This window comes from Prenolepis imparis, unplaced genomic scaffold (genome assembly GCF_030444845.1).
Source record: "Prenolepis imparis isolate NDT839.2.m4 unplaced genomic scaffold, iyPreImpa1.0 SCAF_4, whole genome shotgun sequence".
In the NCBI taxonomy this organism is placed as follows: domain Eukaryota; kingdom Metazoa; phylum Arthropoda; class Insecta; order Hymenoptera; family Formicidae; genus Prenolepis; species Prenolepis imparis.
The window spans coordinates 16,824,341-16,843,002 of record NW_028141162.1 but is presented as its reverse complement, the minus strand read 5'-3'; the positions used below and the strand labels follow the sequence as shown (position 1 = coordinate 16,843,002).

General features: G+C 29.9%; 1 protein-coding gene across 1 annotated transcript in view; it reads left to right on the top strand.

Moving 5' to 3' along the window:
* Positions 1 to 698: 698 nt before the first annotated feature.
* LOC145934694 (uncharacterized) overlaps positions 699 to 18,662 on the top strand; it is a 156,143-nt gene continuing 138,179 nt past the window's right edge. Inside the window, exon 1 of the mRNA XM_083035345.1 lies at positions 699 to 1,014. The gene's annotated coding sequence lies outside the window, so the exon portion shown is untranslated. The remainder of the gene's footprint in view (positions 1,015 to 18,662) is intronic.

The window sequence follows — 18,662 nt, the reverse complement described above, 5'->3', positions numbered from 1 at the left end:
AAAAAAATATCTCAATTAATATAGATATAATACAAATATCATACATACCTACACACACACACACACACACACACACACACACACACACACACACACACACACACCTGCAACATCAATTAATAAATATAAGTAAAGTAATTTACTCATGGATGGATATTCGAAAGTGACCTCAGGATTCTGAACATAATTAAATATAAAATAAAAAAATTAAAATAAAATTAGCGATTTAAAAATTTGACATATAGGTAATAAAAATCGATTATTACAACAAAATTTTTTGAACTCCTCGTACCAATGTGACAATAATAAATATAATAAAATACACATTATAGTTTTTTCTTTCGTACAACTTTTTATCTCAAATTTTTCAAAATTGCGATATTGTAATAATTGGAAAATTAGAATTGTTTATCAAGCGCAAAAATAATACAGAGTAAATAATAATAATAATTATTATTATACGCGGCATATACATATCAATATGTATAATTATTTAGTTAAAAAACTCTTTTTCTTGCCTCAAATAAAGTTCCATCTACCTGTGTTGTACCGGTCGCGCGAATTCGCGCCGAACCGTTCGTTCCGCGAGGCGGCGACAGAGTGCGCAGGCGTCGCGCTAGGGAGTCGAAACGCGTGGATGACGTGCGCGCGCGGCCATTGCGTTTGACCGTGACGCGCAGAGGGGGACGTTCGTTGGCGGCGGAGCCGAGTGAAGTTGCCGGCAGTCAGTGCACAACGGCCCGAGGTCTGTATTGATATACCGTACCGATTCGCGCTCTCGCGAGAGATTTACGCTGCCGCCAGCCCCGGGCCGCGCGATATTCGCGAAGATATTCCTGTCGTTGTATCGTTCGCGTGCGAGTGTCCATCTTAGATCGAGAGGTGCGTGATTTACGCGGTGCGTGATGGTAATCTTGGAGTGACGGATTCTCAGAGCCACATCGGTGCCAGGAGCCAGGACAGGAGACGAAGGAGCGAGAGAGAGAGGGCGAGAGTGCGCGACGAGTCATCCCGGTGAGTACACACATCTTTTTTTCGGATTGTATATATTTGTGTCGAGAATTTACTGACGAAGAATATCTCTCTCTCTCTCTCTCTGACATGAGAGACATCTGATCCCCTCTTTCAATACACGTGCCGATCTGTCTCGTGGACTTTTTGCACGTTTGCGAAGAGATCATGTCAGTCGTAATTAACGATTATTATGTTCGTTCCTATGTTCATGTCGCTTTCGATTATATTGTGGCTCTGTATAATCCGAAGCACGCGGAAGAGATACCTAAAATGTGTTATCGACTTTTTTTTCCTAATATACATTTGATTCAGGCATCGCTTTACTCGAGTAAAGGATGCCTGAGAGGAAACAATTGCGAAACATTTGCGTTATTTCAAACTGGGAATATTATACAGCTGAATCTCTGCAAAAATGAAGTAAATTATAAAACAGATCGATAAGAATTTTTTATGTGGAAGTGTGAAATAAAAGAAAAATAATTATAGTTCAAAAGTATCAAAAATATTATGTAGCTTCTATCTTTAAAAAAAAAATAAAATTATTACATAATTGAATTACACATATTGCAAAAAGGAAGAATATTTCGTATCGATATTTTTTATTAATTGACTCTTTCTCGTAGAATTTTAATTCATTTAATAAAATTATAGCTCTTATAAAAAAATGATTTATATTAAATATATGTTGAAACAAGAAATATTATATATAAGGAGAAAAAACTTAATTACTTGAAAGAAATATCGTTTTTATCTTGGATTATCTGTTTGCAATGGTAGATAATAAATATAGGAAGGATAACATCTAAAAGTTGCTTCGTGAAATTAGAGAAATATATAAATAGAGTATATATATATTCTCTATTTATTTTTCTGTTCTGAAGCTACATATATAAATTTTATATTAGAGCAAAACGAGATTTCTCAGCTGTGATAAAATTGTTTTTTATCTTGGATTATCTGTTTTCAATGGTAGATAATAAATATAGGAAGGATAACATCTAAGCTGCTTCATGAAAATAGAGAAATAAACAGAGTATATACATATATATATATTCTCTATCTGTTTCTCTGTTCTGAAGCTATGTATATAAATTTTATACTAGAGCAAAACGAGATCTCTCAGCTGTGATAAAATTTCGCTGCGCACTCTGGTCTGGTTTCGTTATCGCGAGTTCCTCGTCCGACAATCTCTCGTCTCGAGTGACATTCGCTTCTTCGAGAACGTTCGCTACCTTTAAAGCCCTCCGTAACAATTGCTCGATTTCAGGAAATTACGTTCACTGACGATAACGACGTACAACGTTTGCAATGTTTCAAAGAAAGAAAGAAAAGATTCGAGAGAAAAAAAAATTATGAGAAATCTCCGCATCGTCATAGATTCGAAAAAATACTCGATGACTCGTCGAAGTCGATTTCCATGGGACATCCTTGGAACACGAGGGTCAACGAGCAACACGCTTGCTCGACACGATGTTTAACGATCCGGAAAATGCTTGCGAAGAGGGGGGTGGGGAAGAGGGAACCGACTTGCAAGGCTGCGAAGAAGCTATAAATCTTTATTTCGTCATCAAATTTTTGAGAATCGTAATGAGCTGTCCTTTGACACATATTAAAAAAGTTAACATTTTCCGATATTCTTTAACTACATATAAAAAGATCATATTTTTAAAATTATTTATTTTATTATTAATTAATTTATTATTATTTATTTTTATTATTTATGTTTTAGAAAAATTGTCGAAATCTAAATAAATAATCAAATTCTATTTTTTTTTGTTTAATTTTAAGCAGTTGTATACTAAATTCAATCATTTTTTAAAAATATCTAAATGTTAAGAGATTTGACAAGTAGAGTCTCGGTCATATGGTCTTCTGTCAAATCTTGTTTTGAATAAAAATTCGAAGTATTTACCGGAACATTCTTTTAGCGTCCAGCGAAATATTATATACTATTAATAAAGTATGTTAATAAAATATCATTCACATCGCAATTTTTTAATTTTTTTTTTGCATTTAAAAAAAATATTTTATATTTTATATTTTTTATATATTTTTATATATTTTATATTTTATTTTATATATTTAAACAATACACAGAGAATTTTCCCTTAGAATTTATCCTGAAAATCACTCGTGGGACAATATGGTATGGAAAGAATTTTAGAATTTCTCAGATTAATATTTATCACGATAAAAATAATAATATCTATCACAATAAAATATAAAACACGTTTGATTAATTTTACTAAACTGCATAGTCGTACCATATTGTCGTACCATACTACATTGTCCCACGATTACCATATGATTTTCAGGGTAAATTCTAAGAGAAAATTCTCTCAGTGTACATATAATTAATTATATAAATAATATATGTGATGAAGTTGTATTGATTAAACATGCCGATGAAAATATTTCGAATACAAAGGTTAATTTGAGGATATTTACTTGAATCTCTTCCGCGAGTTTAATATCAGAGTTTAATAACTGAGGTTAACGCGGAAGTCGTTCCTTCGTATTGCTAAACTTCTTATCTCGAGGCCCATTAGATATCGTTGGTTGTCGGATCCGAGAGGGTGAGGGAATCTTCGTTGTCGAATTACGTACCAGAAAGCGGAATGTCGTTACCGAAGCACGATGATCTGTCGTCGATGGTTCGCGAGGATGTTGCCCGTTCGTGCTCGGCATAGAACATCCGCGCTAATGACGATGATAATAATAATAATACTAATGACGATAATGTCGGAACGATCGCGGGCACGAAACGCAATCTCCAGGACCTAAATACGGCTCCATTCCAATTATCGCGTTTGCTCAATAATGCTGCAAGACGAACCATTCAAACTTTCATGTATTAAAGTGCAGAGTAATGAACAATACGTTTGATAATTTACTTTAATTTTACGTGATTTTCCTGCAAATTATTCGTATATAATCTATATAATCAAATACGTGAATTTGACGGTCGCGCAATTGATGAATCTTTCTAGATTTATTAAAATTAAATACCAGTGCCAAATATTATTATTATTCTTACAATAAATGGAATTTGAAAAAAATATTAAAAATAGAGAAGTTGTTTTTTTTAAAATAAATTAAATATGACAGTCGCGCAATTGATGACTTTCTAGATTTATTAAAATTAAATATCAATGACCAAATCAATCATTATTCTTACAATAAATTATAATTATATTCATATATAATCTATACATCTATAGCTAATCAAATACGTGAATTTGACGGTCGCGAAATTGATTACTTTTTCTAGATTTATTAAAATTAAATATCAATGCCAAATGTGTCATTTTTCTTACAATAAATGCAAGTATTTTAAATTTCATTTATTGTAAGAATAATGATAACATTTCGTATTGATATTTAATTTTAATAAATCTAGAAAAAGTCACATCAATTGCACGACCGTCAAATTCACATATTTTTAATTTATTAAAAAAAAAAACAACTTCTCTATTCTTAACATTTTTCTTCATCTCTATTTATTGACATTTGTGGCATTGATATTTAATTTTAATAAATTTACAGAGACTCATAAATTTTGCGCGACCGTCATATTATTAATTTATCAAAAAGGAACAACTTTTCTATTCTTAATATTTTTTTTTAGTTTTATTTATTGTAAGAGTAATGATGATATTTAGAGCATTGATATTTAAATAATTTTAATAAAATTACAAAGAGTCAATTAATTACGCGACCATTAAATTCACGTATTTTTAATTTGTTAAAAAAATAACTTCTCTATTCTGAATACTTTTCTTAAATTCTATTCATTGTAAGAATAATGATGACTTTTGTCATTGATATTTAATTTTAATAAATCTAGAAAGTCATCAATTGTGCGACCGTCAAATTCACATATTTTTAATTTGTTAAAAAGAAACTTCTTTATTCTTAACAATTTTCCTCAATTCCTTTCGAAGAGTCATCAATTACGCGACCATTAAATTCATGTATTTTTAATTTGTCAAAAAAAAATAACTTCTCTTTCTGAATATTTTTCTTAAATTCTATTTATTGTAAGAATAATGATGACTTTTGTCATTGATATTTAATTTTAATAAATCTAGAAAGTCATCAATTGTGCGACCGTCAAATTCACATATTTTTAATTTGTTAAAAAGAAACTTCTTTATTCTTAACAATTTTCCTCAATTCCTTTCGAAGAGTCATCAATTACGCGACCATTAAATTCATGTATTTTTAATTTGTCAAAAAAAAATAACTTCTCTTTCTGAATATTTTTCTTAAATTCTATTTATTGTAAGAATAATGATGACTTTTGTCATTGATATTTAATTTTAATAAATCTAGAAAGTCATCAATTGTGCGACCGTCAAATTCACATATTTTTAATTTGTTAAAAAGAAACTTCTTTATTCTTAACAATTTTCCTCAATTCCTTTCGAAGAGTCATCAATTACGCGACCATTAAATTCATGTATTTTTAATTTGTCAAAAAAAAATAATTTCTCTTTCTGAATATTTTTCTTAAATTCTATTTATTGTAAGAATAATGATGACTTTTGTCATTGATATTTAATTTTAATAAATCTAGAAAGTCATCAATTGTACGAACCGTCAAATTCACATATTTTTAATTTGTTAAAAAAAACTTCTTTATTCTTAACAATTTTCCTCAATTTCACTGTAACTTTAACGATACAAATACAATAACATTCTTATATCCCACGCTTGAAGCAGAGGAAAAACACACACGTGGATGTGTAACAATATACATATAATAGAAGCGTGTAAGATAAATAAATGTTAATAATATAGGAATTTGACCGTGAATCGCCCCAGCGCACCTGAAGATGCGACTGTTCGAAAGTTAATTTCACGCACGCGTACTCTCTCTCACGCTACAAGGGAGAACAGTGGCGTATTTATGTGCACCGAATGAGAGTACTCTCGTCTCGAGGACGGTCACTCAAGTAGTGAATTACGGGAGTTAACGATAAAGTACCGGCAAATAATACGAGAGAAGGAGGGAGAGAGGGAGAGTCTCTCGGTCGTCGCTCTCGCTTTATATCGTCGATAAATATTATCAATAGTCATTTCTCACTTATTTGACATGGGAAAGTTTCATTAATATTCATTCCATTGTCATAAAAATCGTTTATGTGAAGAAATATACATATGTTGCGTATATTTTAATCGAGAGATATTGCGTTATATCTCGCTTGGAAATGTTTTATGTTTTCCATTTTTCTTATTCTCCACAATTTAATCGATTGCGACATTTTACAGGAATTCGTTCGAACTCTGTCCTATCGTAAAAACTTGCTGACTGTTGACTGTTACGATTTCTATATAGATTATTTTGTTTATATGTCTAGTACGCAGACACTCGAGATTATATTTGACTTATGCCAGACCTTGAATTATTTTGATGGAACGATATAAAGATATATTTTATACTATATTTTTCAATCGTTCATATCTAAGTTCATATCTAACTTAAGATTATATTTTCTATTTGTTATACAGTGACCGGCAAAAATAAAAAGCCACTTCATTTATAAGACTAGTTTGCTTCATAAAAGTAAAAAAAATATGTTATAGGTTTTTTATAACTAAAATTGAAAATTTATTAATTAATAAAGTGTTTTTAATTTAAAAGGAATTATTTTTTATTACCATATTTATTTCTAAACAATCGTAGGTATATTTAAGAGTGACGAAATCAAGAATCTGGATAACATTTGAAAAATTTAATTGAAAACAAACTAAGACTTCAAAAAATTATTGAGGCTAACAAAAATTATATTAACTATTAATTAAAATAATATTGTTATTTCTTAAAATTAAAATGTATTGCAATTATAATTAAATTATAAATATAATAATATTATAAATATTATAATTAAATTAAAATATATTACCTTATATTATTACTTTAACTTGCTTTTTTATTTTGTCGCTCTTAAATATATGATTGTACGAAATAAATATAGTATTAAATAAAAAATAATTCCTTTTTAATTGAAAACACTCAATTAATTAATTTTCAATTATAAAAAGATATAACATATTTTTTTTACCTTTATAAAGCAAGTCAATCTTATATAGAATCTTATATAGGCTTTTTATTTTTGCCGGTCATTGTACCTATATATATTTAATGAAACTTTCGTCACATTTTATGACGTATACATATATACATATATTCTTATTTTGATTTAAAGTCATTACAAGTGAAAAAATTTTAGTCGTAAAATCGTAAACAAATTAACCAGTCACACTCAAACTACGTTGACAATGATTGGTCGATTTGCTTTTACGGCCTTACAATTATGACTAACAAATTTTTTTACGTGTCATGGCCTGCAGACGTAAGTCTGGAAAACTGTCGGAATATTCGTCGCCATTTTAGCGCCGATTGTACGCGGTTATTGACCTTGTTCGTGACCTCTATCGCAATTATGGTGCGTTGTGCGCTTTTCAAGGATATTGAGTTACCACTGATCGATGAAATACTCGCGACGCTTCTTTCCGCTCTGTTTCCCTCGTTTTTCCCGAGTCTCGATATGTATTCGCCGTTCATCAAAAAATTCCTTTGTCATTTTTCTCTCTGATATTATACAGGAGATGCTCTACCGATGCGTTGAAAATATGTATCTGCCCTCTCAATCTTAAATTCTCCGTGAGAGAGATTAATAACGAGATAAATATGTCATCTTTCAAATATGCTTTCTAATCTTTCAATATGCATCATTCTAAAGAATTTGCTAATTATGATCTGAATGAAAATTTTCTTAAATTAAAAATTGAAAATAGAATTAATTTATTCCTAGCATACATTAAATAATCTATGTATAAATGCATCGTCTATTAATAGAATTTATTCTTTTCACGAGGATGCTCTTTAGTAAGGAAATGCTTTGGGCGCGAGAAAGGGCCTTTTTACCGCGAGTACTTAACATGTATGCTTACAAAAAAACCCTATATGTGCCCGTATATAAAACGTGTGTACGATACGCGAAACGCGACTTGATTTCTGTATGTGAAATTTGATGCACGTTTCATATACCCGCGTCTGTGTATCTATTTGTTGAACATGTAACACATAACTGACGCGTATGTACGCGCAAATATACATATACAGGATGTATGTGTAATGCGTGGGATGTACACACCCTCTTCCGCGGCATTCTGTTCAGAATCCAGACGAAAAAAAAAATATATATATATGTCCAATGAAAGTAACTCCGAAGCTGTTCCAGCGAGTCTCATGTCAGCTTTTTTGACTGAAGGAAGAGTCTCTGATTTATTGCGGTTAAGAGATATCCTCGTGACTTGAATAAGTAAAGGAAAGTAACGTGAATGATAATCGGATATGCATCCTTCGTCGCTTATTTCCTCGACGAGGCTATCACTCCTTATTGCAACTTAATCTTCAGGAAGTATTTCTGTAGAATCCTTAAATTTACATTTTTTGTCATATTTATATTCACATTCTTGAAAAAAAAAAATTTATTTAAATTATTTATATTTCTTACAAAAGAACATACTCAATTAATTACTTCTTCCTGTCCCTTCTCTGTCCATGATTTTAATAGTTTTGCATATATTGTAACATAAATAAAAAATAAGAAACATGCATTTCTTTCGTTATAGAAGCGCTCAATCTTACTTTAAAAGATTGAAACATCTCTATAAAAATCTCTTTAAAAAATTTACGTTTTTTGTGCGAATATTATTGCCGATAAAAGATAAAATACTTCAAGCAAAAGTTTTATGATTTTTAAATGTTCTTTATAATAATACATTCAGATTTTTCATTTTCCTTTCTGTCAATTTGGAAATTTGTCCAATAGCAAAAATTAAAAAGCATTTAATGCTAAATATTCAATCATATATGATAAAGTTGTTTTTTGAAAACACATCTTTCCTTAGACGCAGTTGCAAATAAAATTGTTATTGCATCAATGTTATCATATTCATTAATATTTTTTATTATGTTGTATTGATCTATTAACCTTTGATATCTCAAAGACATTCGGCTAGCTTTATTATTATTATAAACATTTATTATTATTATTTTTATATGTAGAATTTATTTATTGTCACCTTTCTTTATTATCACGGATAGAATTTTTCTTTAAAATATTCTTTTCATATTTTTTTACTGATTCATTCAGAAACATAAAAACCTAATTAGAATCATAATTTTTTCGAAGAGATGTTTCAACCCTTTAAAGTGAGATTGAGCACTTGAAAAAAAGAATTGTATCTCTTGTTTTTGTCTATATTACAACATATTCAAAGCTCATAAAAATCGTGAAAGGAAAATAATTGAGTATATTTCTTTATTTGTTAGAAAGTTATCTGTCAAGTGTACTAACGTTATAAATTTTAATTTTTAATGATTCTTTGTTTTTTAAAAATAATATTATGTTGATTACGCATACAAAGTACAAGGTTGCCTGATTTAACATCGTCCTCGGAATAGAGCAATATCGGCGACGATGATTCTATTTTTTATCAAGCACCATTATCATTTACAAACATTACTTTATCAGAATCATAAAACATACACACACAATATTGTATATACAATGAATCGCACAACTGCTGTATAATGATAAACATGCTGGTTATCCTCCGTGGTCGATATGATTCTTTATTGTATTTTCGACAGCAGATTATTTTTTCGTTTCTCTCTATGCTACATATAGCACTTCGATTTTTAACACAAATAAATATTTTATGTATTAATATCAGAATTTTTGAATAATTTTTATGATCAAAAAGGATAAATTTTTTAAATCAAAAGATTAATTATTGAATTTTCTGCAAATATTACATAGCACATTAAATATTTACATGATACCTATATCAGATAGAAATAAAATAATTTTTATCCATAATTTTTTCATTGGAAAATAATTTTAGCGCTCTTTGATTTTTAACACAAATAAATATATATTTCATATATTAATATGAGAATTTTTGAATAATTTTTACAGTCAAAAAGGATAAATTTTTTAAATAAAAAATAGATTATTAATTATTAAATTTTTCTGCAAATATTACATAATACATTATAAATAAATATTTATATGACATATCGGATAAAAGTTAAATAATTTTTATCGATAATTTTTTCGTTGGAAAATAATTTTGTGCTTATATAGAATTAAACATTTGTAGAGTTACATATTTGTGTGTGTATGTATGTATATTATTTTTCTGGCTATCGATCCTTCTGCTTCGCGGCTTACGTATAATATTACATCCACTTCCTCCCTCTTTCTTTTACCGGAACTTTGATTAAACCTTCTTACGAGATTAAAGGATTAATTGAGCATTTTCGGCATTAAGAACCCACTAAACACCCTTGTTTCCCGACCGTATCTTCGATGCGGGTTTACATTCGAGTACAATCAGAATCCCTGACTCTTCCTCCTTTCCTAGATCACGTCGAATCTTGACACAATATTGCTATCGACGGAGATCTCGCGTCTCTTTTCCGGTTATTCTCCCCGGGGACGCTTTTATCGCGAATGTTTACAGGGTTTATCTTCGCACCCTCTTTCTCTCCCGTGAACTGCCGCCACCAGAGTCACTTTTACGTTCGCGACCCTCCCGATAATGTACCGGGTATACACGCGGTACACGTGCGGAACCCTTCGCGGAACCCGAGATTTTTCGTAGGGTGTCGCGGCGAGTTTTAATCTCTTCGGACTCCGGAGAGAGCAAAGAGACCTGCTAAAAGGTTTCCTTTGAAGAGAAACGCGCCCTCTCTTTTGTGACAAATTCTATATTCGCCGACAGAATTTTTGAACGAACGAAAAAAAGAGCAGCTAGATCAAAAATGAGAAAATCTTTACGGAAAACGCGATTACAGAAAGTTGAAAGAAATAAATTAGAGTTAAACTCGGAGTTAAACTTCAATAAAAAAATTGAATTTTATTAAATTTCGATCGAACAATACTTTTATTTTCAACGAACGTAAATGTACATTTATACACACAGAGAATTTTCTTTTAGAATTTACTCTGAAAATCGTGGTAATCATGGGACAATATGGTATGGAAAGAATTTTATGAGAATTTCTCCGATTAATATTTATCACAATAAAAAATAATAATATCTATCACAATAAAATATAAAATACCTATGTTTGATTAATTTTACTAAAAGTATAGTAAAATTTACTAAAAGTATGGTATAAAATCAAATCAAACATTTTAAAAATTCGTTTCATACCGTATTGTCCCACGATTACCCTGATTTTCAGGGTAAATTCTAAGAAAAAATTCTCTCTGTGTACACAACAAACATTTTTTTTATAATATTGTGTATAATATTTTTTTATAATATTTATAATATTGTTTTACAATATTATTTTATAATATTTTATAATTTGCATGATTATTACACAGTTGAAAAATTTGTGTTAAATTTAACAAATATCACATCCCAAACGGTCCACAGAAATTTTTGTGTTAATTTTTGTGTTAATAATACGGATATGTTAAATGGTGACACGAATATTGTGTTAATATTTTAACATAAAATAAATGCAAACTTCAAATAAACTTAAAATAAATTTTTTGTAAACTTAACATAGTTTTAATGTAAAAATTAACTAAAAAAATTGTTAATTTTACATTTTATCACCCCCACTTATAAAGTAAAATTAACATTTTTTTTCTATAAATTTTAACATATAAATCTTGTCACTAATAATACGGAACATATTTATTGTGTAAAATTAAAAATAGATATACATTGTGTTATTTTTACACTTTTTTTTAGTTGTTTTAATATAATTTAACATTTGAGTTCAATTAACATAACAGTAATATGTTAAATTAACACATGAATGTGTTAAATATTTAACACAAAAATTTTAACGGGGACCGTTTTCAACAAGAAAATACAAATTTTCCAACTGTGTAATTTATCATTGTTCGAATCGATTTACCTGACATAATTAACTCGGACACTGTTAATTGTCGTGAGTAACGTAATTTGCGTGTCTCGTACAAGACAGAAATGACCGCAGGCTCGTTTTTGTAAAAGACGACAGAGAGGGAAAAAGAGAGAAAGAGTGATAGGGAAGAAATAAGGGGGGCGTTTATTCTGCGCGTGCCTTCACTGCTTTTTAAAGGTCGTGACGTGTGCAGGTGCAGCCCTTGGGTTTCGGCGCGGTTCGCACGCGATTCCAACATTAATTTCAGATCGCACGCGTGCCGCGGTAACTTCCGCTGACGTATTCCGCTTCCTCCCCCCTTTTCCGACCGTCTCTTCTCTCCGCTCGTGCCCGGCTCGCGTGCATCGTTTCCATATTTCTGCCTAATCGTGTCATTTAAGTAAAGCGACTTATAATTTGCCATGCGTCTTCATGAATTTGTCGCTCGCTTTGCGCTCGAAAAATTACTGGATCCGGATTGACATTCCGATGATTCGCATTCTTGCATCAGTATAATCATCTCTTTCTTAAAGAATTCTAATATAAAAAAAATGTTAAAAAAATTTTTTTTATTTTTAAAAAGTTTTTAGAAAACAAAAATAAATTGAATATATTTTAATTTTAAATTTACGATTTTCATTTATCTTTTCTGAACAAAATTTTGAATTATGTAATTTTTTACACTGCCGTTATTAAGTTAATTGAATTATCTTTATTCGTTATTTTTACTCGTTGCTGAAATGAAGCAAAAAAACATTTTTTGTTTTATTATTCAAGATCACGAGATTGTATAATGACTAACTTCAATGATATTCAGAATTACGTTTGAAGAAGTAGATAAGTAAAATGTCGTGGAAACGGTTTCCTTGTTGTTCCCCACGCAACAGAAATGCCGTCTTAGAAATTTATTACGGCACGATTTCAGAATTTATGAGAAGGTTCAAATGCGATGCACATAAATTTTCAATTTTTTTATTTAAGAATGTCGGTCTATATCTATAATAGATTGTACAAGAAAGATGATTCAGGTATAATTATGGCATGCACAGGTTTTAGAGATTAAAACCGAGATTAATAACCTTAATTAGTTTAGTTATCTATATTGCGGAAAAATATATACGTGACTATTAGTCATCACGAATAAATATAAAGATATTTTTTTGTGTTTTTCACATATCTGATGATCTGATATTATATCATACTTACAATAATATTATTAACATTTTAATATTATTATTTAATATTATTAAATATTATTAAATAATATTATTAAATAATATTAAATAATAATTGTTAATAACATTTAATATTATTTAATATCATTAACAGTATTATTAATATTATATATACATATAATAATATTATTAACATAATTAACGTCTAGAATTTCGAGGATTCGAAAGAAATAGTTTCTGTCCGAATGTTATATAATCGTTAACGTGTGATAGAGTAATCTATTCTAGATATAATTTTGTGTAAAATTCTCTCCATTTCGCAAAAAATCTGTCGTGCAATATTTTTCATCGACACTGTCATCCGAACCACTTCTGCTCTCATCACGTCTGTCGGCTCGGTAATTTGGGAACTTGGCTCTGCGCTCTGCACTCCAGAGTTTGCACACTCGCAGCTTGTATTGAATTATACAATGCGTCGCGCGCTCCATAATGATGCACCTCATTCTGCCAAATTACCGCCAGATAGGGATGCTCTGCAAGTGCAGAACTGCGGGAGGTGAGGCGATTATTGTTCATTCGCGCCGATGCTGCATTCCGCGAACTGCTTGTCACGTTGAGAATGGAATATTACACACTAAAAAAAATGATTTTGCAACTACAGCAAAAATTTTGTAGGTGCGAAAAATTAACTGAGGTAGATAAACAATTAGCAAATATTGTAATATCGTATATATTTTGCACGTAATCAATCTAAATGACAGAGACAGAACTAAAAAATTCTATCTGTGACAAACGATAATTCTATCTGTGACAAACGATATTCTATCAGATACAAAAAATAGCGATAATTTTTGTTGCGACATCTAGAAATTTTTTTGTGTGCATAGTCTGACAAAATCAATTTTCTTTTAGATCGAAAAAAGAGGGTAATTATTTCCTCGTAATTTTTTTCGATGCTAAATTCGATTTTCGGTTTTTAAATTATTTATTGTAATTTTTGAGAAATTTGAAATAAAAAAAATACTATTTTATTTAATACAAAACACGTGACGTGTTGGAGAAATTTTAATTTGTTAAAAATTTAAGATATTATTAAAATTTTTTAATCTTTAAAAGGAATTTATTGCAGAAATTAAGTTAAGGTTTTCGAGATTAAAATATTAGTTCCATTATGAAAATGTTAAATGTAAATAAAATTGTCGAACATTTACGGACAGATATGTCAAATATTTTTCAATTTGAATTTAAAGAGATTTTTGCGTTGCTGTGTCTGATGATGAAAATAAAAATTATAACTTATAAAATTTTCTGATTTTTGCAAAAATTCATATATGAGAATATTTCGGATTATATGAATTAAAATTGATATAATTTGACATATTCTATACATATAATAGCTTAAAAGTAGATGATTAATTACAATCTTCCTGTAATATAAACTCAATTTAATATTTGATTATGAAAAAAATCTTATTCTTCAGAATAAATTCCTGTTGAGAGTTAAAATGTCTAATAATAATAATATATTTACTCTTGAATGGAAAATGATACTTTTCTAATACTTATTCACGTATTGTAAGCAGCATAATAATTTATGTTAAAAAAGTTCTTTTTACAATTTAATCTAAAATTTCTCAAATTTGTAACGCGATAAAGTTTCATATCGAGAATTAAAAAATTATAAGAAATAATTATTCTTTCTCTCGAAATTTTTTTTGTTAAATTGTATTATCAGCCACTGACTATAGAGGCGTGAATTCTAAATTGTATTATCATTATTTTCGCGAATCTTTCCTGCTGAAGGTGCGAAAAAGATGGCGTATATGATATTCGTAATATATGTGTAATATTTTCTACCGTGATTTTCTCAGGCGAATAATAGCATCATTAGATAATTCTGAAAGAGAAAATTTAGATAAGAATACTTCTGAAAAAGAAAATTACGCAAATATACTACGTTAATTTAATACTCTCTTTATAATAAGCTTTTTCGAAAGAGAAAACAAATTTTCCTAGGAGAATAAATTAAACTTCTATTGAGAAGATATTTTTCCGATATTTTTCATACGTCATATAATCAATTTATAGATATTATATCTTTTTAAATAGACTTTTTTTAATAAATAGATTGCGAGTTAGTGACAGAATTTTTTTTCGTATATAAACATTTAAATGGTATATATAAACTTGAGAAATTGATTCACTTGATCCACGAGAGGATTAGAAAATCCAGCTTCCTAGCGCACATTTTAGCGCATCGTCTCTGCGTCAATGCGTCTCCGCATCAGCTGCCGCAACCAGAAGGTCTAAATTTATTCTCAGGCCATCTTTTTCACGCCCCCTCTTTTTCCACGTTCCCTCTTCTCTTCCCCTGTTCTTCACTCCGGCTTTCCGGTTTCTCGGCGCCCTTAACGACGCTCTCACGGAAGTTCGTTAATGTACATGCCTGTCCTATTATTAGATCGTCTCTCCCCTCTTTTTTTTTTTTTTTTTGGTCGCTTCGATTTCTCAATCTTTCTCCCCTGTCCCTTTTGTGGCTCTCCCATCGCGAAATCGCGAGATTGACCGATTCTCGCGCGCGAGAGTCACGATATTCGCGTCGTGCCGCGATTCGAGCTCTCTCGTGCTTCGAGAAAACGATCGATAGTAGCACGTAGCTTCGCTCCCGCGATCGCTCGAAGAGAAAGGACTGGAGAGAAAGAAGGAACGAGGAGAGACAACGAGAGAAGAAGCGAGATCGTTTCTTCTTATTCCATTAAAAGCGAGTTTACACGGTTCGTTCTTGAGCCATAAAGTCGTCCCCGAAGTGAAAAAGAGGTGAATAAAGTAAACAATGATCAGCCGCGGTTGGAATTTGGAATGCGATAAAAGAAACCGCTCCACAGTTATGTTTATTTTGTACATTTTAAGTATAGCGAGATCACGTAAATAGTTTCATCACACACATAATAATTTATATATATTTTTTTAAAAATAATTTTTACCGAGTCGCTGCAGTCCTTTGATTTTTTTAAGTAGAATTATTCAGTTTATAAATTCATCTGCGTGAAATTAATTAGAAAAATTAAAAAAAAATTTAATCTTATATTTTATCAAATTTGAAGAGAATGCGAGGAGAGATATAAAAAGAAATAAAAAACCAAGTAAACATTTCTAGTCTAGTTTCTATTCTTTCAGTTAGATAGTAATTAATCTCCATTAAAATGATATACACAGTTGAAAAATTTGTGTTAAATTTAACAAATATCACATGTCCCAAACGGTCCACAGAAATTTTTGTGTTAATTTAACATAATACGGATATGTTAAATGATGACACGAATACTGTGTTAATATTTTAACATAAAATAAATGCAAACTTCAAATAAACTTAAAATAAATTTTGTGTTAAATTAACATAGTTTGAATGTAAAAATTAACTAAAAAAATGGTTAATTTTACATTTTATCATCCCCACTTATATTATAAAGTAAAATTAACATTTTTTTTCTGTAAATTTTAACAGATAAATCTTGTTACTAATAATACCAAACATATTTATTGTGTTATATTAAAAGTAAATACACATTGTGTTATTTTTACACTTTTTCAGTTATTTTAATAATTTAACATTTGAGTTCAATTAACACAACAGCAATATGTTAATTTAACACATGAATGTGTTAAATATTTAACACAAAAATTTTAACGGGGACCGTTTTTAACAAGAAAACACAAATTTTCCAACTGTGTACATACAACAACACTAATTAACTGCTATAAGAATATTAGTGATAATTTTATGAAAATTTAATTCTATTTTTTGTGTATACATATGTATCCTCTCGCTCTCTAAAATATGTTTTTCCTGAGACATCCTGTAGAGGAGCGAGTTATATGTATATGATGATGCTTAAGTGAAGTTTTTTGGTCTTTTGCTAGTCTTACAGAGAAGCAGACTGCTTCTCTCAGCGACTCGGTGGGATTTTCCTTTGCTCTTAGCACAAACGATAGGTACTATCGTAAAACCACGGTGAGGGCTCGAAACAAAGCCAGCGGAGGTAGTACGCGCCATTTTCGCGCGATTTCCTCCTGCGCCGATGATTGCTGCACCGGCGTTTTTGTCTGCCGCGATGCAACCGTGTGGAAACGAAGAATAATTTCTGCACGGAAACGTCTGAAATAGCGCACTTCCCCCTTCCATTATTCCCCCGATAAGAATAAAAGCATGCGAATGAATTCATCGTTCGTCTGTTCTCGCAATTAGCATCACGTTTATACTCGTCGTTTAGCCTTTTGCCCAAAATATGCGATAACGACAGAAAACAGACATGACAGATGTGAATATAGATATATTTTATCTAGATTACATAAAATAATTTATTTTTTCCAGAAAATTGAAAAACATTCAATTGATTTTTAATTCAAATTTTTAAAAAAGATATATTTTGTTTTACACAAAATTATAATTTTTTCTTTAAGTTTATTTATTTAAAATTAAAATTAAGGAAATAAAACAAAAAATTTATAATAAAAAATAATATGTAAATCTAACAATAAAGACTTAATAAGTATAATTAATTTTAGATAAAGATGTCTGTTCGAAATTCGAATCGTATTTAAGATGTAAAAAAGGTTAAGCAACATGAAATTTCTATATATCTGTAAGAATTAATGCCTTCTTCGAAGGTTTAACTTTCTTTTCTTTTTCTTCGCTATAAAATCTTTATTTTACGAGAGTAAGACCTTTCATGGCTTTCCCGATGTCTATACGATCTTCCGCAATGGCCGGAAGTGCTTGACACCTTCACAGTTCACCCACGTCTTGTTTCTCAGATATCTATTAACGTGATAAAATGGGGACAGTTAGGTATAAGTAGAATATGGCAGAAACAACATCTGTCACACAAACAATTATGTTGAAACTAAATAATAAGAATGTGTTAAAATTTTGATTTTAATTTTAATTATATAGGTATTAATATTTTTTCTTACATATCCATAAAATATAAAAAATTTAATACACTATATTTGTCTGGCTTTAGTTCTTTATTTTTGATATTTTAAATATAATGAAATATTATTTTAGAAATGTAAATAAGAATTCATTATCCATTATCTTCCGAATAATTTACATTTTTGAAAATAATACTTTATTATATTATAATTATACATATTATATATTATTATTCATGCCATATTATATTATTATTTACAAAAAGCCCCGTGACACGCGATTCACAAATTCTCCTCACCTTTTGAAAATACTGAACAATATTGAATCATACGATTAACTGCATAAATGAAAAGTCGCGTTTCTTATAACGATGAAAAAAATTTGAAACTACTAAGCGTACAATGACACCATTTCTACGCATTTGCTTATAGATGGGCGTCTCGGAGGCGGTATTGAGTTATTTAATTCCGATCGACACACGCATTTCAACATCCTCGCTTCCGTTCCCCCTTTCACTTTTATTCGCTTTTATCGACGACAACTTGTTAATTGAATTTTAATTTGATACTGCGATATTTCAATCGCCGAT